At 38.9% G+C, this 26553-nt stretch overlaps 2 long non-coding RNA genes across 2 annotated transcripts in view; both read right to left on the bottom strand.

Moving 5' to 3' along the window:
- Nucleotides 1-3462, bottom strand: part of LOC123580783 — a 32374-nt gene extending 28912 nt beyond the window's left edge. Inside the window, exon 1 of the long non-coding RNA XR_006703454.1 lies at nucleotides 3424-3462. This is a non-coding gene — a long non-coding RNA (uncharacterized LOC123580783). The remainder of the gene's footprint in view (nucleotides 1-3423) is intronic.
- Nucleotides 3463-20003: 16541 nt separating this feature from the next.
- LOC123580784 lies at nucleotides 20004-26136 on the bottom strand. Its single transcript, XR_006703455.1, has 2 exons — nucleotides 24102-26136; nucleotides 20004-20874 (listed from the first exon to the last, which is right to left on the bottom strand). It is a non-coding gene; the product is annotated as an uncharacterized LOC123580784 (long non-coding RNA).
- Nucleotides 26137-26553: the final 417 nt, after the last annotated feature.

Below are 26553 nucleotides of genomic sequence, written 5' to 3'. Positions count from 1 at the left end.
CACTTTCCTCCATCATGTCCTTTGTCTCCATACCTCAGCCTAATTCACTACCTATTTGTTCCAAACCACAAGTCCACTGTAAGGGGTCTTGCAGAGATTCATGAGAGACACATATCCAGTCTGGAGACAAACAACACGTATTTCTCAGTCAATTCTTTTACTTGCTGAGATCTCACATTATGCTCAACAGCAGAAAATATCCCATAATTTTCTAAGTTTTGAAGATCAAGCCTTCTCTTTGGTTGGTCTCTAAAACCTCCCTTTTAGTCTGTTTCTCTCTTTTAAAAAAGTCACTTTGCCATGTCCCACTGCAATTTTAAGCATATAACATCATGGTGTCATGCACTGCTTTTTCCCACTGTGATTATTTGCAGCTGCTTCAACCTAATGATGGGAAAAGGCCTCAGATCCTTATAATTGTAGGGTCCTGATTAATGAACACTTTACCTCTCTGGATCTTCTTTTGAAGATCTTTCCAAACCTTTCACTTGGCACCTTCATTCAAATGGAATGTCTGGAGCTTGGTGGATGGCATGTTTTCGTGTAAACCTTCTACTGTCCAGCACACATCCTGAGAACAAAGGAAGTCTGTTTGCAGTGTGTATGGAGGAACTGGGACATGCACTTTACATTTTCAGGAACAGCAGTGGTTTGTGTGTGTTTATCTAGGATGGGTAGAGTTTGGAGGTGGAAGGCTAGAAGACAGAGAAAGCATGATCTCCGCCCCTGGCAAACATATCCACCTAATTTGATGTCTAACCCCAGACTCTCCCATCCTCACATAACTTCACTATGATTTCCTTTTCCACAAGAAATCTTGGCTGTTCCTGGGGCGCCTGGGTGGCGCAGTCGGTTAAGCGTCCGACTTCAGCCAGGTCACGATCTCGCGGTCCGTGAGTTCGAGCCCCGCGTCGGGCTCTGGGCTGATGGCTCAGAGCCTGGAGCCTGTTTCCGATTCTGTGTCTCCCTCTCTCTCTGCCCCTCCCCCGTTCATGCTCTGTCTCTCTCTGTCCCAAAAATAAATAAACGTTGAAAAAAAAAATTTAGAAATCTTGGCTGTTCCTATCTTTAATTTCTTTCTAATATGGGGTAAGGCAGATGGAAGCAGCCCCCAACTGAGATTCTTCATACTTTAAGATTTAAATGTGGACTCCTGAGATTGATGCCTCCCTACCGTTTATGCCTAAGATTGGATGAGATTGTAGATAATTTGTGAATTTGCCATGGAAAAGATAAGGCACGATCAAACATCTAGAACAGTAGTTGTTAGGGTGCCTCAATGGCTCAGTCGGTTAAGCATCTGACTTCAGCTCAGGTCATGATCTCGTGTTTCTCTCTCTCTCCCTCTCACCCTGCTCCTCCCTCTCCCTTTCTCTCAAAGTAAATAAATAAACTCAAAAAAATAGAACGGTAGTTGTCAATCGTAAAAGACCCCTATCCCTTTTTATAACGAAACACCTCCTTCACTGTCCTGAAATGAAATTCATCTGTGATACAACCTACCATCACACAGAAAAACCTTCTTAAAATTAACATAAATGTTCTATGTGCGACATAAAGAAGAAATAAAATTAGAGTTAGGGTCTATGTTCAAATAACTATAAATAGGTTTTTCACCCACATCATTGCCCTGAAGGACATGTGAAAGACAGGCAGGACAATCTCTTTGTTCTATGGAACTGTCCCACACATCTGTCAATCCTGGCTCCTAGCCACCAAATACCAGTTAGCATGCCTTCACATTCAATCAAAAATGTACCCATGATTCCCAGAACACCTCCTAAATGATGGGACTGCCCCTGTAGAGAACCACTGTTGTGACTAGAAGTGCCTGTGTATTGGGTTCCTTTGGATTCTCCCTTGGTTAGGATTTCCAGCTAACAGGGCAAGATATGCTTGCCATTCTCCCAGGTTAAGAGTTCTAGGGCTTGGCAAGCCTGAATTTCGACCAACGTGCATCTTCGACTTGTACACAACTATTTTTAGGCCACTAGTTTTAATATAGTGCACATACACACTCCATAGTCACCAAGGTCTCTGACCATGTTGGGATGAGCACTGGGTGTTGTATGGAAACCAATTTGACAATAAATTTCATATTAAAAAAAAAAAAAAGGAAATGTTCAAGCAACAACAACAAAGAGAAATGTTTAAATAATTGGTATAATACATATATCTTTTGAATAATTGTTTATAATAAAGAAATTGATATCAAAAAAAAGAATAACAAGGCTTTGGTCAGGGAGGGGCCATACTACGTATATAAAGTGAAGGAGAAAGAACATTTATTTTGTGCCATATTTAAAATCTAGGGAGAGGACAATGATGAGTTTGTCAATGTGGTAGGTTGCTAAGAAAGGCTGGTTGGCCTTGTACCTTGGTTCTCTCTGACCCTGAGCTCGGATTAAAGGAAGCATTATAAACACTTTTTCCCTGGCCACAGACAGGTACTAATATTTACCTCGTTTCCGCCTGCTGACTACAAAATTGGAGGCAAACAGGGACCCAAAGGAAATAAGAGTCCTCTCATCATCATGCCTCTTGATATACACTCCTAATGAGGATTCCAAACATTTATCAGGCACTTATAAAGATGCTGAGTTCTGGCCAAAAAGAAAAAGGAAAAACAAAACAAAACAAAACAAAAAAAAAACAAAAAAAACAACGTATGTTTGTGGAAACTTCTGTGAGTCACTCTCTAGCATTTACCAGAGGACAGTGTTTTGCTGCCAGAATAAACTAATATTTGAATAGAAGATGAATTCTAAACAATCTAAGGGAAAACTTAAGTAACAAAATCCCTCTTCACCATGACCTATGACATAATATTTGCCTCTCTTCAATTATTCTCATCCAACATGTTTACTAACTTAACCCCATGCCTGGTTTCTGGATTGTACAGTTCTTACGTGGGCCATTAAGAATCAAGTGTGTTAGGGGCGCCTGGGTGACTCAGTTGGTTGAGCGTCTGACTCTTGATTTCAGCTCAGGTCATGATCTTTCGCGCCACGAGTTCGAGCCCTGTACCGGGCTGTGCATTGACAGTAGGAGCCTGCTTGGGACTCTCTCTCTCCCTGTCTCTCCCACTTGAATGTGTGCACCCTCTCTCAAAATAAATAAATGAACTTAAAAGAAAAAAAAGAGGGACGCTTGCATGGCTAACTCGGTTGAACATCCAACTTCAGCTCAGGTCATGATCTCACATCCGTGAGTTGGAGCCCCACGTCAGGCTCTGTGCTGACAGCTCAGAGCCTGGAGCCTGCTTTAGATTCTGTGTCTCCCTCTCTCTCTGCCCCTCCCCTGCTCATGCTTTGTCTCTCTCTGTCTTCAAAATGAATAAATGTTTAAAAAATTTTTTTAAAAAATCACGTATGATAAATCAGTGGATAGAAGAGAAAAAACATTCCAAATGGGGACAGGCACCTGGGTGGCTCAGTCAGTTAAGCATCTGACTAATTTTGGCTCAGGTCATGATCTCAAGGCTGGTGAGATGGAGCCCCACTTCAGGCTTCTTCTGCTTCTCTTTCTCCCTCTCTCTGTGCTCCTCCCCTGCTTGCGAGTGCTCTCTTTCTCTCTCTCTCAAAACAAATAAACTTAAAAAAATAAAAGCAAGAAAGAAATTATTTCTAAAAATGGGGGAACAATTCATTCATGCATGCATGCATTCTTTTTTTACTCAGATTAAATTCATTTATATTACATTACATGTGCCCTCAGCTCCCTTGACCCCTGTGACACTTCGAGACACTCACTTGATTAAACAATGACCCTTGGGGCTCCCGTATGGCTCAATCATTTGAGCATCTGACTCTTGACTTTGGCTCAGGTCATGATCCCAGGGTCATGGGATCAAGCCCTGAGTCAGGCTCTGCACTTAGCATGGAGCCTGCTTAAGATTCTCTCTCTTCCTCTGCTCCTCGGTCCCTCTCCCCTGCTCACATGCTCTCTCTCTCTTTCTCTCTCTCAAAAACAAAAACAAAAAATAATGACCCTTATTAAAAGTACTGTTTCCCATAGTGCCTTCTGTGCATGTTAAATGTGGCTGGCAAAGAACCAAACTATGCTGAGAGATCCCACTTGAATTATGATCATAAATCTCAAATAGACCCTTAATGCTGCCAGCAATCAAACTGTTTCCCTGGTCCTTTTAGTCTCCCACTCACCCAGGATATATTTTATACCTTCTCTGTTCTGCAAACCTCACATACCCACTCACCGCCCATTTTCATTCCCTGTCGATGGCCTTGCTTTTGATTTCACTAAGAAAATAGAATGAATCAGAAGAGAGCCCCCACAAACACCCACTACCCGCATCAGTGCCACATCCTGGGTTTCTTTCCTATGGAAGTAAGCACTTTGTGCCCCTAGAAAAGGCCACTTTCTCTACTTGTACACTAGATACCACTTACTCTCACCTACTCAAGGAGATCACTCTAGTAATTACCTTCTCAATTCTTTCTTTTTACTGGATCTTTTCCATCAACTTACAGACATTATTTCTCCCACCTTTGAAAAACCTTCTCTTAACCCCAACTTCTTCCTCCAGCTACTACTCTCATTTCTTTCTTCCTACAGGTTGTCTATATTCACCATCTCTAATATCTTCCCATTTTCTCTTAAACCTAATCCAATCAGATATTTATCCAATCTGCTTCAATTAAACTGCCCTTATCAAGGTCACCTTGACTTCCCTGTGGCTATATCCAATGGCCAAGTCTCCATCTTCACCTTAATTGATCAATGAGCAGAATATGATCACTCTCTCATTCTTTTTTTTTTTTTATAAGTTTTTTTTTTTTCAACGTTTTATTTATTTTTTGGGGGGGACAGAGAGAGACAGAGCATGAACGGGGGAGGGGCAGAGAGAGAGGGAGACACAGAATCAGAAACAGGCTCCAGGCTCTGAGCCATCAGCCCAGAGCCTGACGCGGGGCTCGAACTCACAGACCGCGAGATCGTGACTGGCTGAAGTCGGACGCTTAACCGACTGCACCACCCAGGCGCCCCAATCACTCTCTCATTCTTGAGTCACTTTTCCACCTGGCTTTGGAACCAGACTTAACCTAGTTTTCCTCTTATCTCCCTGGCAGTTCTTTCCAGTCTTCTTTGTTAAATTCTCTTCACCTTTCTGATATCCAAAACTTGAAGTATTCCAAGATCCAGTCCTTGGACCTCTTCCCCTTTCTATCTTCACACACTTATTTGGTCTCATCCAGTCTCATGGCTTTAAATACCATGTATTGTAGCTGTGTCCAGCCTGCATTCCCTGAACTCCAGGATCACATATCCAGCTGCCTCTTTAATATCTCCACTGGGATGATTAATAGACATCTCAAATTTAACAAGTCCAAAACTGAACTCATGATATCTTCCTGCCACCCTACCACCAAATGGTTTCTCTTCTACTCTTCCCCAGTTTCTCAAGCCAAAACCTTGAGGTCATCCTTGATGCCTCTCTTTCTGTCACACTCCAGATCTGATCTGTCAGCTTAACCTTCAACATGTGTCCAGAATGTGGCCACTTCTCACTATTTCTACTACTACCACTGCTATCACTCACCTAAATTAGTTGCAGGAGCTTCCCAACTGTCTCCAGCTTCCATCTTTGACACTATTCAGACCCTACTCAGCGCAGAAGCCAGAGTGATACTGATAAAACACAAATCAAAGAGGGTCACTCCTCTGCTCAAAAACACTCCAATGATGTTTTTAGTAAAGTCTTAATTCCTAAAACTCGTTTAAAGTCCTACATGCTTTGTTTCCTGCTCATTCCCTCTCCAACTTCATCCCTTGCTTTTTTCTTCCTTGCCTGCCTCATTCAGGCAGCGTTCTCCCCATCTTTTGCTGTTCCTTGGCCTTTCCAGGGACCCCCAGACCTTTGTATTCACTGTTCCTGGGATGTTCTTCCTTCAGACATGACTCATTCATCTCCCTTCCTCAGATGTTACCTTCTCAGTGAGCCCTTCCCTGTTTACCCTCTGTGATTGTCCATTTATGTATCAACTTGACTAGACCCCAGGATGCCCAGGCGTTTGGTCACATGTTATTCCAGATGTATCTGTGAGGATGGTTCTGAATGAGATGAACTTCTGAATCAGTGGATTGACTAAGCAGACTGGCCTACCAAATATGGAGGGGCCTCATCCTATTAATTAAAGACCTGAATAGAACAAAAATGCTGGAGTAACAAGGAACTTTGCCTGCCTGACTGTGGAACTTGTCTTCTGCCCTTGGACTGGAACTTGCATCATCAGCTCTCCTGGTTCTCAGGCTTTCAGACTCAGGCTGGAACTATACTACTGGTCTGCTACATCTCCAGCTTTCCAACTGCAGATCTTGGAACTTCTCTGCCCCATAATCATGTGAGCCAATTCCTTATAATAAAATTACATATATATATATATATATATATATATATATATATATATATATATACACACACACACACACATATATATACACAAATCATGACTCCCAGCCCTTCCACCATGTGAGGCCCCAGCTATGAACCAGGAAGTAGGCCCTCACCATCGCACCACCACCACTCTACCCACTGAATCTGCAGATTCCTCATCTTAGACTTCCAGCCTCCAGAACTGTGAGAAATAAATCTCCATTGTTTATAAGATAAAAATAAAACAAAATAAAATTGCAACCCCTAAGTACCTCCCTGTTTTATTTTTTTCCTGTAAAATTTATTGCCATCTACCAAAACATAGATTTATTTTACTTACCCTCCCCACTTTTTTTTTTTTCTTATATCTACCAACCAGAATATGAGTTCCACAAGGGAAGGGTTTATGTCACCTTCATTCACTGTTGTATCCTAGCACCTAGAAGAGTACCTGAGATATATGGAGTATTGGATAACTATTTATTGAATGAATGAATGCCTAACCTATGCAAAACATCAGCTTAAGGTAGTAGTGAAATAGAGATAAATAAAGTTAAATTACTTAATGTTATACTTCAGGTTCTTCATTTATAAAATGGGGGTAATAATATACCTCATGGGACAGTTATGGGAATGAAATGACTGAATATTTATGGAATGTTTGGAATAGTGCCCAGTATAGTACTAAAGTAAGTCCAATATTAAGTAAGCTAAATTTTCATATATATTTATATCCCTGCCCTCAAGAAGCTTGCATATAACAGAAAGGACATCTACAAAAACTACAGAGTGTGCAATGGTAGCACAGAAGGTGGGAAGGGTCAATATACCCTTAGGGTCAAGGAAGCCTTCACAGAAAAAGTGATATTTAATATGAATCTTGGAGAATAAAGAGGTGTTTACTAGGTCAACAAGAAAGGCATTCCAACCTGTGGACATAGAATAAATGTTTGAACCAGGTGGTTCAGAAGTAAGAATAAATCTCACCTCCCACCTTCCAGGAAGTAATGATCCAGGGTTGTCTCAATAAATCTAGCTTGTTTTTCCTACTTTATGCTTTAATTTGTCTTATGTAAGGGAAGGAAGGCACTGGAAACACTAAATATTAAGTTGTGGTCATTTCATCGTGTGGCGGAGAAAGTTTTGGAGATTATTACACCCTGGGGAAATGTTTGCCCCAATCTGCTTAATGTACTTAATGAAAAGAATCTGCTTAACTCTAAATCACCTTAATATTCTTGAAAGAATCTTCAGGTTTCTTACAGTAATTAATATGTCTATCATCTCATCTGCTGATAATGATCACAGGTAACCATTTTGCTTAAGTGTTACATTAGGATCATTTGTTTAAAAAGCACTCTGATTTCAATTTTACCATGTTTTATTCACTTATTTCATTAATTAACTAAAATTAGGCTGTATTTATTATTACAATGTCAGAGTATTATTAGTAATTATTTTAAAAATAAAACAACCTTAGTGTCTATTAAATTATCTCCCAAGAGACAAGATTACATCACATACCTTTGATAAAGTCCTTTTTAAAAGAAAAAGATTTTATTTTTGAGTAATCGCTACCCCCAACATGAGGCTCAAACCCACAACCTCAAGATCAAGAGTCATACACTCTGACTGAGCCAGCCAGGGATCCCTCTTTGATTAAGTCCTTTTAAGTGAATGATCTAGAAATCAGTGAAGGACCTCTGGAAGGGCAAGGAAATGCATTTCCCTCTGAAGCCTCTAGGAAAAATACAGCATTGCTGACACTTCGATTCCAGCCCAGTAAGACTCATTGTGGACTCCTGACCTCCAGAACTGCAAGAGAACAAATTTGCACTATTCAAAGCCATTGGGAAGAGTGATAATTCATCGTAGCACCAAAAGGAAATTAATACTGAGTCTGAGGCATCTGTATTAGTTAGAATTAGGTTCGGCTATAAGGAGTAGAACTCCCTAAATATCAGTAGCTTGAACAAGGTATACTTGAAAAAGTTATGATCTCTCATAAGTCCAGATTCAACAATCCAAGACTTATATAGCAAATCCACCATTACCAGATACCCAGCCTTCCTCTATCTTGTTCTGCCATCCTCAACACATGGTTTCAACATCATGGTTCAAGATAGCTGCTTAATCTCCAGCCATCACATACACCTTCTAACCAAAAGGAAGAAAGAGAAAATAGAGGAAAGCATGCCTTTTCTATATAAAAAACAAAGTTATTGAAAATTGTACACACCATTCAGCTTGTATCTCATAGACAAGTACTTGGCAATATGGCCACACCTAGTTTTAAAGGAAGCTAGGAAGTATAGTGCTTATTCTGGGTGAATTTGTGCCCAGTGAAAAGTAAAGGGTCCTATTCCCAGGGAAAAAGAAGAGAAGAAATAATAAGAACTACTTATAATAACTGTTACAGCATCAATCTCAGCTGAAATTATATTACAAACAGAATCAAAATCCTCAGTAATCCATTGGCTGTCACCCCTGCATCCATCTCCATCAGAACCAGACACATTCAAGCTAAGACTTTTCCTTTACTTTGCACTTGGATGAGTACTGCCGGTTTTGCTTATATGTTTCTTTATCTAAGAATTAAAGGCCAATCAATACCTTTTTGACTGATATCTTTAGATCTATAATATATTATCAGTCAGGTTATTGGTATTTTGCTGGCTCAAATCAGTCTGTCTCTTTCATGTAATTATACATTTTTCTGCTATGATCCTACAGTTTATTTTCAGAGGACATTCTTATTTCCTCATTCACAAGTCCTTGGAAGTCCTTTTCCATGGCCTCAAAGGACAAAAACAAATTACAAAGACATCTGCCATCAGGTTAAAGCCTAGTGCCCACAGATAAGTTTCACTCTTTTCTATGCTCACTGATCGTGGTCAGCCATTCCAATCCTAGAATTGTCTAAAATTTATCCCAAATGGAGCAAATTGTGACCATGTAGCTGAGTAAAAATTCAATACCACTACTTGAAAGATAACTGTGCAATTTGATCTTGAAATTATTTTTGGCTAGAGTCAGGGTTGGTCTAATGAGTGGGTGAAGAGAATATCTATGCTTATTGAATTACAGCACGGTAGGTAAAATTAATACCCCTATTGTGCTGATAAAGAAATTGTGGCCTACAGAAAGCAAGCAGTTTCTCCAAGGTCTGGGATCTTAAACATTTCACTACTGATATAACTTGAGAAATATGGGGAATGTCTCTGCTGTAAAATATTTCCCCATTAGTTTTCAGGATTCTTGAAATTTAAAACATTCTTTTGGTCTGGAAAGCAAATATACTGGAAAATAAAGCCAACTCTTTACAGAATCCAGAAGGGAAAAATCCTTATGTTCTTTATATCGCCATGACCAATATCTTACTTCATCAAGGCCACCATCATTTCTCACCTGAGTTTCTACAGTAGCCATCCAACTGGTCTCCAGATTCCCAGATGGCTCCTTCCAATCTGTTCTCCACATTACAGCCAGAAGGATCTTCCCAAAATGCAGATCTGATCATGTTACTCCCTGCTTAAATGCTTACAGACACTCTTCATTGACTTCAGCATAGTCTACAGCAGTAGTTGTCAACTTTATTTGGCAAAATTTTATATAACAAATAATTTTCATCATCATCCCCCATTATTCTGAAAGCTAATTCCTAGAGAAAATAAAGGATCTACATACACAATTTCAAAAATAATTTTAACACTCAAACTTTAATATAAAGGAGAAATAAAAATAATTAACCTAAACAACATTAGGTCACTTTTAAAAAATGCTTGGCCATGATTACATTAGAAGCAAAAAACTACAAATTTTGAAATGGTGGAGACAGCACTGACCTTCCCCATCCCCACTCCCTACAGACAAGCACTGGTCCAAACTCTTTAATGTGACCTGTAATGTTTTTGTGCTCTGGACTCCCTTCATCTCTCCAGCCAACATTCTCACTAATCAGCTTGCCTTGGGCTTGAATCCTCATAAACTACCTGACTATCCAATTCATACAATGGTTTCTCACTTATTGGTCTTTGAGCAAGAAGTCACTTTCTTGGCCTGGAACTCTTCTTTATCCTCTCTCCAGCTTTACCTGGCTAGTTCCTTTTCATTCATGCCTCTGCTTAGAACTGATTCCTCTAGAAAGCCTCCCCTGACACACCAATAAGATGTGGCATCCCTCCAGAGCATCCTGAAATTTCCTCTATTATAGCATACATCACACTACATTGCAATTTTCTCTTTACCTGTCCAGGCACTCCCTGGACAATGAGTTTTTTTGAGAACATAGACTACTTGTGGTCACTGTTATGGCACACAAGGTTGGCACAGAATTGTCATTCATAATGGCTTATTAAAGAAAAAGGAAGTTGGAGAGCATAAAAATTTAACTTGGTTAAACTGTTTTATATTTCTACTGAAGGACACAATGAAGTTAGGAGTATTACAGTAAGCTATAATGTTTTAGAAACACATTATTTTAGAAAGATGTATAAATGTCAAAAATACAAAATGCATTTTGAAAAAAATAAAATGTAAGAAACCTGACAAACATTCCACCAGCCAGGTTATTAAGGTCAACATCAACAGTGATAAGTCATGTTGATAGTATGTACTCTTGATGGGATATGATGAAAATGGCACTTTACCTATGTGGTTTTCCTCCCTGAAACCCATAATCCCAGTATAAACAAAAGAAAAACATCAGACAAATCCCAATTAAGGGGCATTTTACAAAATACCTGATAAGTACTCCTCAAAACTGTCAAGGTCATCAAAAACAAGAAAAGTCTGAGAAGCTGTCATAACCATGAGAAGCTATTAAAGAGATGTAATTATAGGGGCATCTGGGTGGCTCAGTTGGTTAGACATCCGACTTTGGCTCAGGTCATGATCTCACAGTTTGTGAGTTCAAGCCCTGCATCAGGCTCTGTGCTGACAGCTTGGAGCCTGGAGCCTGCTTCAAATTCTGTGTCTCCCTGTCTCTCTGCCCTTTCCCTGTTCATGCTGTCTCTCAAAAATAAATAAACATTAAAAATAAATAAATAAAAATAAAAATATATAATAGCTAAATGTAATCTGATATCCTAGATGAGATTCTCAAACAGAAAAAGGCAAAACCTAAGGAAATTTTAATAAAATATGGACTTTTATTAATAATAATGTAGTAATATTTCATCAATTATAATAAATGTACCAGGCTAATATAAGATATTAATAATAGGAGAAACTAGGTGCAAGGGCATAAGGGAACAAAATCTTTGCAATTTTTCTGTAAATCAAAAATTATTCTAAAACAAAAAGGTTTGCATTTTTATGGGCTAACCATTTTTTAAATTTTTTCTCAAATGTTTATTATTTTTTGAGAGAGAGAGAGACAGAGTGCAAGCAGGGGAGGGGCAGAGAGAGAGACGGAGACAGTCTCTAAAGCAGGCTCGAATGTGGGGCTCAAACCCATGAACTGTGAGATCATGACCTGAGCCAAAGTCAGATGTTTAACTGCTTGAGCCACCCAGGCCACCCCTATGGGCAAAACACTTAAAAATAGACACAGCATCCAAAAAAAAAAAGTGTATAAATGCAACAAGTCCATGAAAATATTATAAACATCTTCAATCATAAGGCAAACGCAAATGAAGCCATACTGTAATACCACTACAAACACATCAGAATGGTTAAAATGTAAAAGACTGGGAAAGTCAAGTGTTTGTGTGGATATAGAGCAACCGAAATTCTCAAACATTGATTATGGGAATGATACAGTTGCTCTAAAAACAAATGAGCAATTTCTTACAAGTTAAACACACTTTCCACAGATCCAGCAATTCCACTCCTAGGTAATTACCCAAGGATAATAAAATATGTACTCTCACACATACATACAATGTAAAATGGTATCATCAATCACAAAGGTAACAAAAGTAAAAAAGCGTTGTCACTTGGAAAATCCTGAAAATCCTGAAATAATGTTCTTAGGTTAGGCGTGCTGAAATATTTAGGGGTAAAGTGTCATGATGTCCACAACTTATTCTCACATGACTCAGCAAAAGAAAAAAGGAAGGAATAATTTTAGAAGGAAGGAAGGAAGGAAGGAAGGAAGGAAGGAAGGAAGGAAGGAAAGTAGGAAGGAAGGAAAGAAGGAAGGAAGGAAAGAAGGAAGGAAGGAAAGAAGGAAGGAAGGAGGGTAGAGAGGGAGGGAGGAGAGGGAACAGCAAGTGTGGCAAAAATTTTAAAAATTGGTGAATCAAGATGAAGATCAAGAGAACTGGTAAATCAAGGGAACACCTGGGTGGCTCAGTTGGTTGAGCATCCGACTCTTGATTTTGGTTCAGGTCATGATCTCAGGGTTGTGAGATCAAGCTCTGCATTGGGCTCTGTGCTGATGAAGTGGGGCCTGCTTGGGATTTTCTCTGTCTCTGTCTCTATCTCTGTCTCTGCTCTCTCTCTCTCTCAAATAAATAAACTTAAAAAAGAGAGAGAGAACTGGTGAAACAAGATGAAGGAAGTGAGGGAGGGAGGAGAGAAAGCAGCAAAACTTGTAAATGGTAAAATGCTAAAAATTGGTGAATCAAGAATGAGTCATATTATTTTTATGACTTTCCTATACTATACATTTGAAATTAGCAGAATAGAAAGTTGTGGGGGAAAGCAAGATCAGTAATAGCACTGGTAAGTGGATATGAATTTCTCTATTGGTCAAGTTTTTTTTTTTTTATTTTGCTCAGTGGCTGGAGGTTAGCCAAAGTATTTATGTTGCCTGAGCACTTAAATGTGACTATCTTCACAGAACAGTCTGTGAAATATAACATGTTTTTTAAACTATGAAATATTTATTAAAAGTTTCTCAGATAGTTCAACTAAATTTAGGATTATATGTTTAACACCAGCAGAACTCAGATGTTAAAAACAAAGTTCTATCAAACAACTTCTTTTGTACTCCATGACTCCAGGTCATGTTTAATTTATTTTTCCAGCTGTTTTAGAATCATATAGACATTTTTATTCAGAATCAACCTTAAAAGAAGGTAGAGTAGGCAATAAAGATAAGCTAACCAATTTTTGATTTAAAAGAATCATCCCTTGGGAGCCTGTATGTGTATTTCAACAATGGTACTGTTGCTCAAACATTTTTCAGAATCCCACTCTGGTGTTTCAGAGCCTATTTGTGAATCTCCTAATAAAATCAGTATGGTTATTTTAAATACACCCACATTTTATTTAGGACAAAATGACATGTGAACATGGGATCACTCAACTTATTTGCCATTCTTGAACTCACACGATAGTTGGTATTTTTAAAAAATCATGTCTACCTTAACGAAGTAAAAATTGCCAAAATAAATGCTATTCAAAAAAGAGTTTCATGTCTGTAAAATTAGAAACAAATAAGAGCTCTTATTTTAGGCCAGAGGTGGACAAATATTCTCTGTAAAGTTTCAAACAGTAAACATTTCAGGCTCTGTTGGTCGCATGGATTCTGTCACAACGAATCAGCTCTTGTACTGTAGTATGAAAGTAGCCTTAGACAGTACTTAAATGAATGAGCTTACCTGCATTCCAATAAAATTTTAGTTACAAAACCAGTTTTTGGAACACATTTGGCCTACAGGCCCCTGTTTACAGACCCGTGTTTTAGGTAATAATAGATAACTGACATAAATACAGTTGATCCTTGAACAACATGGGGCTTATGGGTGCCCATCCCTGGGCAGTCAAAAATCTGTATATAATTTCTGACTCCCCCAAAACTTAACTACTAATAGCCTATTATTGACCAGAAACTTAACTGATAACATAGTTGATTAAGACATATTTTGTATTACATTTGTTATACATTGTATTCTTACAATAAAGTTAGCTACAGAAAATGTTATTAGGAAAATCATAAGGGGCACCTGGATGGCTCAGTCCATTAAGCATCTGACTCTGGATTTTGGTAGACTCCATTCTTCAGGAAGTAATTGGAGGTCAGCTTACTCAGTATCAACATAATCTTTGTTTAAAAGGGAGAAAAACACATAAATATAAAACACAGCATACACACAAAAAACTCAATATCAAGGGGCACCTAGGTGGCTCAGTTGGTTAAGTGACTTCGGCTCATGTCATGATATCACGGTTCATAAGTTCAAGCCTCACATCAGGCTTTTCACTGACAATGCAGAGCCTGCGTGAGATTCTCTCTCCCTCTCTCTCTGCCCCTCCTATGTTTGTGCCCTCTCTCTCTCTCTCTCTCTCTCTCTAAGTGAATAAACTCAAAAATTTTAAAAGAAAAAAAACATCAATGTCAAAATGATAATGTGACCAATTAATAGTGAGTAAAATATTAGTTTGTTCAAAACAATCAAAGAGAATACAAGGTGAAAGCAATCTACAGAGTACTTCTAGCATTTTTATTAATTTCATCACCACATGAAAACAAAACATATTTCTTTGTCATTCACAAATAGTATTTTTTTTATTTTAATTTTTTTTTTAATTTTAGAGAGAGTGTAAGAGTGGGGAAGAAGGGCAGAGGGAGAGAGAAAGAGAATCCCAAGCAGGATCTACACTGTCAGCACAGAGCCCGATGCAGAGCTCAATCTCACCAAACGTAAAATCATGACCTGAGCCAAAATCCAGAGTCAGATGCTTAACCTACTGAACTAGCCAGGTGCCCTGGCATTCACAAATTTTAAAAAATAAAACTAAAAATATTTTCTCAGTGACTGATGTTTGCAAATGCTTGAAATAAAGAGCAAGAACCATAAACAATTCTATTTAAACAAAGGGTGCAGAGTCTTTGTTCATTTAAAAACATTTATTAGAATTAATGATTACAATTTTCACATCTTCAGAGGAAAAGAGATCTAAAATGTGGCCTGCACTAACATTTCATACTTACTGGACTATTTTCCCATTTTGATGTTTCCCCCACTACACTAGTTGTTCTCAAATGTAATCTTTGAATGCATCAACATCATCTGGGAATCTGTTAGAAATGCAAATTCTTACCTCAGATTTCCTGAATAAGAAACTCTGGGAGTGGGGCCCAGAGACAACCATCCAGGGGTACTGACGCATACACAGGTTTGAGAACTACTGGTCTACATCTAGGCAGATGTTTATGTAGCTACCAAAAAAGAGAAAGAGCCATACTCTTCAGTTGTTAGGTCCCAGCACAGGCCCATCTCAAATCTCCTTCCCCTTACCAGCTTGGATCTAAAGGAGGGGAGAGTGAAAATGGCTTACAGATGGAAGCCCACTCATAACTGGTACTCTTCTTGCTCATCACCAATCACCTAACCCACATGTAGACTTAACATAGTAGTACATGAGGCATCTACACTGTCTCACTCAGCTAAAACTCAAGGACTAAGAATGCATACTGGGGACAGGGAGGAATACTATTTTTCATAAGAAGAATTACAGAGCAACTGACTCCTAAACCATGTGTATATATAACATCAATTGCAATAATATCTTTTTTGAATTTTTAAAAATATTTATTTTTTAGAGAGATAGAGACAGAAGTGTGAGCAGGGGAGGGGCAGAGAGAGAGGGAGACATAGAATCTGAAGCAGGCTCCAGGCTCCGAGCTGTTGAGCTGTCAGCACAGAGCCCGACACAGGGCTCCAACTCACAGTGAGATCATGACCTGAGCTGAAGTCGGACGCTTAACTGACTGACTGATCCACCAAGGTGCCCCTATCTTAGACATATTTTTAAGAGATCCATTAGAACCTTTACTTTTATGAAATTCATTTATATATGACATGTTTTTATATAATTATGGGGGATAAAATGTCCCTGAAGTAACTGCACTCTCAGAATGTGGTGAAAATTCACCTCCAAATACAGAAGCACATGAACACATTGCTTTCAGTTTCTTTCTGTTTGGCTTTAACTCCTGCCTGATCAAAGAAATTAGAACTCTATGAATTAACAATTTATAGAATTAAAACAATTTTTTAAAATAATTATGGATGTAACGAATGAATGAAAATCCTATGCACTGTATTATAATAAGCATTAGTGGTTGAGGAGGTTATAAACTAAAATAAAATTAAAAACAAAATTAAAATAAAATTTTTAAAAAGGTAGTGGAATAGCCAGTTAAGAGGTTCAGAGGCTAAAACAACAAGGGAACCAAGGTCAGCAGCAGGACCCTCCAAACAGATGTGGAAATTGAATGGATATTTTTTAATGTTTATCTATTTATTTTTTGAGAGACAGAAGGGGAGAGGAAGAAGGAGAGAGAGAATTCCAAACAGGCTCTGTGCTGTTAGCACAGAGCTCAACCTGGGCTCCATCTCAAGAACCATGAGGTCATGACCAGAGTTGAAATAAGAGTCAGACACTTAACCAACTGAGCCACCCAGATGTCCCAAAACTGAATGGGTTTTTGAAGGATGGATGTGTAGGGAGATGGGAATGAAAGTTCCAGATAGGCATATGCCATGAGCAAAGACTATGAATAGTTTGCATATATGAAGAATAATAGAGTAGACCAATTTAGCTGGAGTAGGAAATCCATACAGGAAAAATTCAGTAGATTAGGTCCATTTCACTAAATGTACTACGTACATTTACTTAAATGTCAGGCTGGGGCATTTGACTTGTTCTGAGAGCAATGAAGAACTATTTAAAATTCTAGGGACATGATGAAAGCAGTATTTTAGGAAGAATGATTTGACTAAATGTGTAGAGTAGATTACAGTTGAGCTTCTCAAGTTGTAAAATGCATATGAAATCACCTGGGATCCCATTAAAATGCAGATTCTGATTCAGTAGGTCTGGGGTGTAGGCTAAGATTCTAACACAATGCCTGTGATTCCCAGACTACTGGTCTTCAGACAGCACTTTGAATAGTGGAGGATTAGGGTATGGTTCTAAATTCAAGATATCCCCTTGTGGTCTAATATTGAAGTAGGAAGAGAAAGCATGCCATAAGGAAAATAACTTTTTTTTAATACAAAGAGATATAGCTAGAAAGCTGATAAATTACAAAATACTAAAATTATTCTATTTGCCTTATAAGAAGGCAAGAAAGAAAGAACCAAAGAACAACAATGGGTTGGAAAAATAGAAAGTAGTCAAACCATAATAATAATCACATGCAGTGAAATAGATTAGAGTCACACATATATAGTTAACTGATTTTCTAACAAAGTCTCAGAGACAATTGGGTGGAATCTTCTCAACAAATGGTACTGAAACAATTGGATATTCATGTGCCCCATCCCCCCCCCCAAAAAGAACCTTGCACTGTGTTGAAAAATTAACCAAACATTAATCGTGGACCTAAATGTAAAATGTAATAAAACTATAAAACTTCTACAAGAAAGCTTAGCAGCAAATCTTTGTGACTTTAGTTTAAACAAAGATTTCTTTGCTTACAACACCAAATGCACTATTCATTAAAACACACACACACACACACACACACACACACACACACAAATGGATTAATTTGGCTTCATCAAAATTCAAAACTTATCTTTCAAAGACACCTTTAAGAAAATGAAAATACAATCCACAAACTAGGTGAGAATATCTGCAAATCATGTATCTGATAAAGGATTTGAATCCAGAATTTACAAAGAACTCTCAAAATTCAATGAGAAATACAACCACCCAATAAAAAGAAGGGCAAATTAAAAAAATAATAATAACTTTTTTACAAATTTATGATGCTAGTCTGTTTACCTGTTTGCAAGAATAGACATTTCTCATTCAAGCAGCTAAAAAGAAAGTGGGGGCTATAAAAAAAAAAGAACATAAGAGTGGCATCTGGGTGGCTCAGTTGGTTAAGCATCTGACTCTTGATTTCTGCTCAGGTCATGAGAGCATGGTTCATGAGATCAAGCCCGAGGGCAGGCTCTGTGCCAACAGCAAGGAGCTTCCTTGTGATTCTCTCTCTTCCTTCTCTCTCTGGCCCTCCCCCCGATCGTGCAAGCCCTCTAGCTTGCTCTCTCTCAAAAATAAATAAATAAACAACAACAACAACAACAACAAAAAGAGCCTAAGAGAATCTTACAGAAACAAATGCAAAAAGTATGGTACAATGCCCCCCTGGGGAAATGGAAAGGAACCAGACACTGCTCTCTCAGCCTCTCTGCTACATGCTCTCCCATCTTCTCATGCTTCCTTCTTCTTACTCATCTTCAGTTTGCCCATTAGGACTCTCACTCCTGACTCTGAATAACTTTCAGTTGAAGTGCCCACCACCATCTTACTGCAGGCTTGTAAGTCTCAGTTCAAGTTCTCAGGAGAGAACCAGCTTGGACCAGTCTTTGGATTGGTCATGAAGGTCAGGAGTCCATCTCTGGTTCAATCATCTATTACCTAGACAGAGTCTTTCTTATAAGATTTCAGGGTCTATGAGTGAAATGAAGATGGACAGTTGGGCATGGTAAACAAATAGATGAAAAAATCTGTCAAAATGACAGGTGGGAAGACTCTCAGGTTCAGCTGAGGCCTCTATTGTTTGCATAACATATGTCAAGTACTTCCCTTGCTCTAAAGGCATGTGCTTTTCTGAGCATGTTAAAACATTGAGAAACCAAAAAAAAAAAAAAAAAAAAAAAAATTGAGAAACCAGTTCTGTCAGCCCTAAGGTATCTTCCTCCAGAGTATATGAGTTGATGAAAAATTCACTGAGGTTGAAGAAGCAGGTGGTGAGGTCTGTTCCCTGTGTTGTTATGCATTCCCTTCCCCTAGCCCACACGCATGAGACAACATGGGAGTTCTTGTCCCTCACATGAAAGATTTTCAAGAGAATCACTTGTAGAGCTTGAAATTTGGGGGTATGTGGGGATTGTTGTCTCACTTTGAAAACGCTAAAAGGAAAAGGCTGTGGCTACATCAGCCAGAGATGGAAGAGCCAAGGGAGTGAAGGGCAGGAGAGAGGGATGCAGTCCCGGGAGTGAGCTGCCCTCAAGCTGATGTGGAGGTGGGTGGGACTTGAACACAGTACAATCCTACAGGAAGAAACTGGCCTGGATTTAAAGGGTTCCTGCCCCTTTAAAGAGCAATACTATCTCAAATATGGAACTTCTAATGTGGATTAGATTTTTCCCTATCTAAGAATTATCTGAGCGGTGCCTGGGTGGCTCAGTTGGTTAAGCGTCCAACTCTTGGTTTTGGTTCAGGTCACAGTCTCATGGCTTTGTGGATTGGAGCCCTGCTGTGCTGACAGCCTGCTTGGGATTCTCTCTCTCTCCCTCTCTCTGCCTCTCCCCCACTCACACTCTCTCTCAAAATAAATAAATAAACTTAAAAAAAAAAAAGAGAATTATCTGAAATTATGAGAGCTGACCAAGATTTTGTAGGGAAGGCTGACTCTTCAGAGCTGGTTTAAATGGAGAATGGGGGTGGGGGAGGGGAGTCTTGCCTGCACCCTTCATGTCCAACAGCTTCTTTATTTTTTTCATTTTTTATTTTTCCTAATAAGATAAAGCCCACTGCTTTATTCTGGTTATTTGTACATTCCAGCAACTTTTGGGGGGAAGGGAAAGAAACTACAAAGAAAGACACAGACATATGGGGGGAAATATACTATAAACTGTTGGTTTCATTTTTGGTTAAAGAAAAAAAAAACTTTATAATCAATATCCCACTCATAAGATAGAAAAAACTTGATTGTTTTTAATGTGGCATTTGTGTCTATCTTCTCATTTCATATGTACAGTTTATTTGGGTACTACTACTATCCACTGGCAGAATACCTAAAAGCAAACACAAATATCAGAAAGGAAAAAGCATTAACAAGAGGAAGCTCAAGAAGATGGGTTCAAAAGGGTGCGCAGCCCACTGGGCACCAGGCCAGGCAGGTCAGTCGAAGCAGACTACGTTCACGAAAGCCCTGTGGCTCTTCTCCAACTCCTGCAACAGCTCATCAGTCTAATTCTTCATGTTTTCCATGTGCTGAATGCACCGGCATAGTTCACAGATGAAGAACGCCCCAGGGTGGCCTCTCCATGGCTGCCCTGGATGTCCACATTGCACACTGGCTAGCAGGTCTCCTGCTCTCTGGAATTCAGATCTTCAACCATCTGGTGGGTTGGTCACTCTTTCTTCCCAGGTGAGGATCAGATCAAACAGATCTTTACAGTTCTGGAGACTTTCTGGCCAGGACTTGATTCTCTTACTTCTGTCCAACATATGTAAAATGCTACTCTGTCCTTCCTAAGGAGATCATTGTGCATCTGATCATACACAGTTTCAAAATTCTAAATATTTGGCTTGTCATGTGTCATTTCTGAAAACTTGACATAAGAACAGGACACTGACTTCCCATTTGCTGAGGATGTTGTGTGCCTCTATGTTCTGTTCTGGTTTCTCCAGCACACCACCGCCACCTGCAGCAGCAAACACTGCAAGGCGGCAGTCACATGCACTTGATGTACCCCCTGGCAGGTTCTTTAAACCAATGTTGCAGTAAATGCAAAATTATGTCACCCCAATGGTGGTTGTGGTCTAGCAGCCTAAAAACAGAACTTGGAATTAAAGATTTGTTAGTTTTTCAGCTTCAATTTCTTTCTTGAGATAAAACTGTGTTTCATGTGGGATTTGGAACCCAACACAAAGCATGATAGAAATGATAATGAAGTAGATCTTTAGGAAAGGGCTTTATGAATCAAGAAAGAATGACAAATCAGGGAAAGAAGGAGCTATATATTCTTCCATAAAAGTGACACGAGATTTCCTAATGAAAATTTATGACAGACTGAAGAATGGAGAAGCTAGCCTAATGGTATCCTGTACTTTGAGATCATCAAGTAAAAGCAATCCTGCAGCCTCAATTTAGCTTAACTAAACTATGTGAAGATAAGCACTACCTCAGCTCCATGTTACCTTCGGCAAGGGAGCCCAGAAGCTGAAGAGGAAGGTCTGCCATACAAACGAAAAGGCTTTTATTCCCTGTGCCCTGCCCTCTAGGATTCCACTACGCTTCTCAAAGAAAGATTCTATTGTAACCACAGATTCATATCCAGTGCCCTCACTTGCATGTCATTTTGTTTTGTATACATTTCTCATTTCTCATGCTGACTGCTAAGTTAATTCATTCCATTTTTTTTGTTTTCTTCTTGCAGAGCCTTCTCTGTGTCCAGCACCATTCAATAAGCTCCTCATGGAACTTATATTTGAGTGTGTGGCAGTGCAGGTAATAAACAATACATCCATTAAAGTATATCAGATGATAGTAAATGTTTTATTAAACAAAAAATGGCAGGGGAAATGAATAGAGATTGTGGGGAGATGAATTTAAAATAGGGGATCAGAGAAGGCCTCTTGAGAAGGCCATGATTTGAACAAAGACTTGAAGGTAGAAGCATCTAGGAATATTCAAAGAACAGCAAGAAGTTAGGATAGCTGGAGGAGAGGGAGAGGGGGAGGGAGGGATCGGGTGGGAGAAGAAAGAAGGGCCAGATCACATGGGAACTCTTAGCTACTATGAGGACTTTGGCTTTTACTCTGAATGAGATGGGAAGCCATTCAAGGGCCAAAGAGTGACATGACTTGACTGATGTTTCAATAGGACCATTCTGGATAAAGATGATAGGGGATGGAATGCCAGGGTCAGTCAATCACCTGGGAGGCTCTTGAAACAGCCCAGGCCAGAGATGATAAAGGCAAGGACTGTGGGTCAGAGTGGCGGCCCTTGGAGGAAATGAGGACAGGAGGAATAAGCAGATTCTGATAAGTAACTCCCTGAATGCCATAGTAAGGTGTTGGGCTTGTGTTTGGCAGAGGCAAAACAGAGAGACAAATGCAAAACAAATTTAAATTCATTAACTAACCTATCAAGGGGAAATTGACTATTGCAGGAGTATTTTAAATCAGTAAAGTCTACTGGTGCTTTTCAAGTATAAACCTTTCAGGTATAGATATTCTGGAAACCAGAAGAGCCTTGAAACCATTTAAAACTTATATAAGATTCTTTGAAAGCATTTATGAATTTGACAAAATATCTTACTCAAGGAAAAAATCCCCTAGAAGGAAAAAAAAAAAACAAAAACAAAACAGATATTAGATTTTCTTTTTAAAAGCCACACCAAAGGAGATATAAATAGAAAAAAGCTGAAAATACACCTAGATATCACAATGTGCCAGATTATCATCTGATATTTCCAATAAACATCTAATACCAAAAGTACCAAAACTCAGTGCTAAATGACACAAACCATTTAGAACAAGTAAAGGGCAATCAGTGGAAATAAAAAAGGACTCAAAGCAAAGTATGGCATTAAATGTATGTGACTTGAAAAGGGATTAAGAACCGCACAGCAGGGGCATCACTCTATTATGATAACAGAGATAGAGACAGACAGACAACTACAAAAAATGCTATGTATTCATGAAGTATAACCTAATACAAATTTGAGAATGGAATAATACAAAGCAGGAGACATTTTTGAAATGTCATCAAACAGTGCCAGTGAATATTATTTCTGCCAGGGAACAGCAAGAGAGAATGTTTTATTCAAGAGTATCCAAGGAAATAAAAGTTATATTTAAATGGGACATTTCTCACTACATCAAAAATTTTTAATGAAAAATAGAAAAGCAGCTTCTGGGGATAAAAGTGTTATATTTTTGTTCTGGGAATAAAAGTGTTATACACATATGTTCTCATAATAAATGATTATAGGTATCCCCTGCTTTTTTTTTTCAATATATAAAATTTATTGTCAAATTGGTTTCCATACAACACCCAGTGCTCATCCCAAAAGGTGCCCTCCTCAATACCCATCACCCACCCTCCCCTCCTTCCCACCCCCCATCAACCCTCAGGTATCCCCTGCTTTTTGAAAGTTCACGTTATGCCACTTTGCTCTTGTGAAAGACCTCCACTGGTACCTATTTGTGCTAACTGAAAGAAATCTGAAGAGGATTTTCGCTTTGAATAAAAAAGGTGAAAAGCGCAAAGAGTGTTCTGTGTTGGTTTTGCAGCAGAACAAATTTATGTGATAGAGGCAGTTGCATACCTAGAGCAGCAAGAGCAGCACCACCCAGCTCCTTCCTGGGAACTACATTCAGCGTCTCAGCACCAAGACGGCATAGCTTTGAACTGTGTCTATGAGCGTCTGTGCTTTATCTTGATTTATGTTGTACATCCATTAGCAACATATGTTCTAAGGCCTCAAAAAAGCCTAAGAGGTTACTTTTTGGGTCTGGGAATGCTAAAAAAAATTTCCATATAAACTAATGGTAATTGCTTCTTCCCTTTGCGTCATTTCAGCTTATGAAAAGTTTCATAGGGACATTCTACTTTCAAATAGAGGGGGGAAACCTGTACTTAGTATTTAATAGCTCGATTCTCAGTGTTAAAATGAGACAGGCCAAACAGTTTAACAATTTGTTTTACTTTGTCACCAGGCAGGCATGATTATTAGCAGTGCAACGTGTTTTTAACCTTTTGTTTTTTCCTTATCTTTCTCCTAAGTAAAATAAAGGAGGGTAGTTCTCTGCAAAGTGATAGAAGAGAGAGAGTGAGTGATTCCAATAAATTACATACTCTCCTTTGATATTTAGGACAAATATCTATACCACTCTCTTTTCCCTATCATATTTGTCTATCCCTTAAGTACTCTGAAAGCTTCTGGAACATTGCAGTTTCTCTCCAATTACATCACCCCTGACAACTTCAACATCCCTGTCCACGACGTTTTGACAACCTGACCTTGTGTTTTCTCAGCCTGATTGACTTCTTGCCACCTACCTTCTGTGCATCTTGAATCTGCTCAACCTCTCACAATTTAAACAAATGTCCATCCCCAGCCATCACCTCTCATCTCGTCATTTCTTCCGTTCTACTGAAGCTGGTATTTGTCGTCAGAGTAACATAAATTCCATCAATCCTCATCTAGTACTGCTATGGTTAAGGCTAGAGATTGTAGAGTCAGTCTGTCTAGGTTTAAATCCTGACCCTCTCTTCCCTAGCCGAGTGACCAGAGACAAATTACTTAATCCCTTTATGCCCTAAATTTCTCACAGGCTTCCTGTGAAGGTTAAATGAGATAATCCACATAAATCTGGCACACACTAAATCCATGATGAACATTAGCCAGTGGTATCAGTATTCTAATTCGCTTCACTTGTCCTTTGTGAAGCCTGGTCACTGTAGTGATCTTGGTTTTCTCCCACTCTGGTTAGTACTAGTCCCTTCCATTGTTCACGTTTTTCATCTCAGCTCCTGGATTAATTTAAACCTTGACTGCTTCCTAAATCTAATTGGACTCTAACTCTAGACCATTGGGGACACTCAGGAATTTTTTTTTATAATTAATCTCTTCTTGAGTCCTTATTCCATTCCCCACAACAGCTACTCTAAACCACCTCTATTTTCCTAAAGTCCCCAAATCTTGCCCTGCCTGAAATATTTTTATGACATAAGGTTGTCTCCTACTTCCCCAAGAAGACAGAGGCCACCCTATTACAGAGAAAGCTTCTCCTTTACTTTAGTTTTTTCCCATGAAGAAGGAACCCAATGAATGTAACTCCTGGCTTCTCTGCCTCTGTATTCACTTTCCCTTCAGGGAAGTGGAATGACTCACTTGACCGTTAAGTTTATGCAGAATAAATCAGCATTCTCTAAGTAGCCTTTAGATCTCTTGGCAGCCAGCAGGCCTACACAGCCCAGACCAATCATTCTCTCACTGGCCATAGGATGCACAGGAGACCAGCTGCCTCTAGAGGACCTAGGGAAATCTGTAGTTTGGAAAGGGAGTATAGCTCTTAAGTCAGAAGACCTCCCAACAGACAGATGTTGAGGAATATTAAAACATCAAAACAAAAAACTGGGAATTTAGAGGAGCTTTATAAATTCAGAGGTATGAGTGGACTTCAGAACGTTTTAACTTTGGCAGTTGTATGGGCTTTTAACAGCTACAGTCTGGGACAAATGCTGGGAAGGATATGGAGCAACAGGAATGCTCATGCATTACTGGTGGGAATACAAAATGGTATAGCCATTTTGGTAGACAACCTGATAGTTTCTTACTAAATCAAACATACTCTTAGCATACAATCCAGCAGTCACACTTGATATTTATCCAAAGGGACTGAAACCTTATGTTCATACAAAACTGTGTACGTGGATGTTTAGAGCAGCTTTATTCATAAATTAAGCAAGATCTATTTCAGTCGGTAAATGGATAAACAAACTGTGACACATCCAGTCAACAGAATATTATTAGGCACTAAAAAGAAATAAGCTATCAAGCCATCAAAAGGACATGGTGGAATATTAAATGCATAATACTGAATGAAAGAATCCCATCCTAAAAGGGCTACATGTTGTATGACTCCAACTATATGACATTCTGAAAGAGGCAAAATTATGGAGAGAGTAAAAAGATAAATGGTTGAGTAGTTGAGGAAGGAGGGGTGCAGAGGCAGGGCAGATAATTTTTGAGATACTATACTGGTGGATAGATGTCATTACATATTTGTTCAAACCTATGAAATATATAACACCAAGAGTGAACCCTAAGGTAAACCATGGACTTTTGGTGATAATGATACCTTGATGTAGCTTCATCCTTTGTAAAAAATGTACCACTCTGATGCAGGATGTTGATAGTGGGGCAGGTTGTACATGTGTGGGGTTAAAGGATATGCTGGAACTCTTCTCTGCACTTTCCACTCAATTTTTCTGTGAACTTAAAATCACTCTAAAAAATAAAGTCTATTCAACAACAACAACAACAACACCTATGCTAAGGAGGTTTCATTGTCTAACAGAGGGTATTTTTTAAAATACAGATTCTTACACTTCATCTGAGAACTACTAAATCATTTCTGTAGGAAGAGGATATAGGAATCAGTATTTTTTTGCATGCAGTTGTTAAATAATAATAAGCACCCAGGTAATTATTTTGATCAGACAAATTTGGGAAACATTGGTTTAGGCTCTTCTATACCTGAAAGCAGTTACAGCAACTGATGGCCAAGGATTACAACTGTTAGCTCCGAAGATACAAGCAGTGTTAGGGAACAGAGTTCACTCTAAATGCAGCTCAAGGCATTGGTATTCTTCCATGTTCCCTTTGTAGTTAGAATGCTACATAGCATATTTGGATCAACTGAATGTGAATGGAAGTGATGTGAGTGAAAGAGACATGTGCTACTCTTGGGCAGAAGTTTTTTAGAGACAGGGCATAACTTGTTAC

Source organism: Leopardus geoffroyi, chromosome A3 (assembly GCF_018350155.1).
Source record: "Leopardus geoffroyi isolate Oge1 chromosome A3, O.geoffroyi_Oge1_pat1.0, whole genome shotgun sequence".
NCBI lineage: Eukaryota > Metazoa > Chordata > Mammalia > Carnivora > Felidae > Leopardus > Leopardus geoffroyi.
This window is presented reverse-complemented; position numbering and strand designations above follow the sequence as displayed.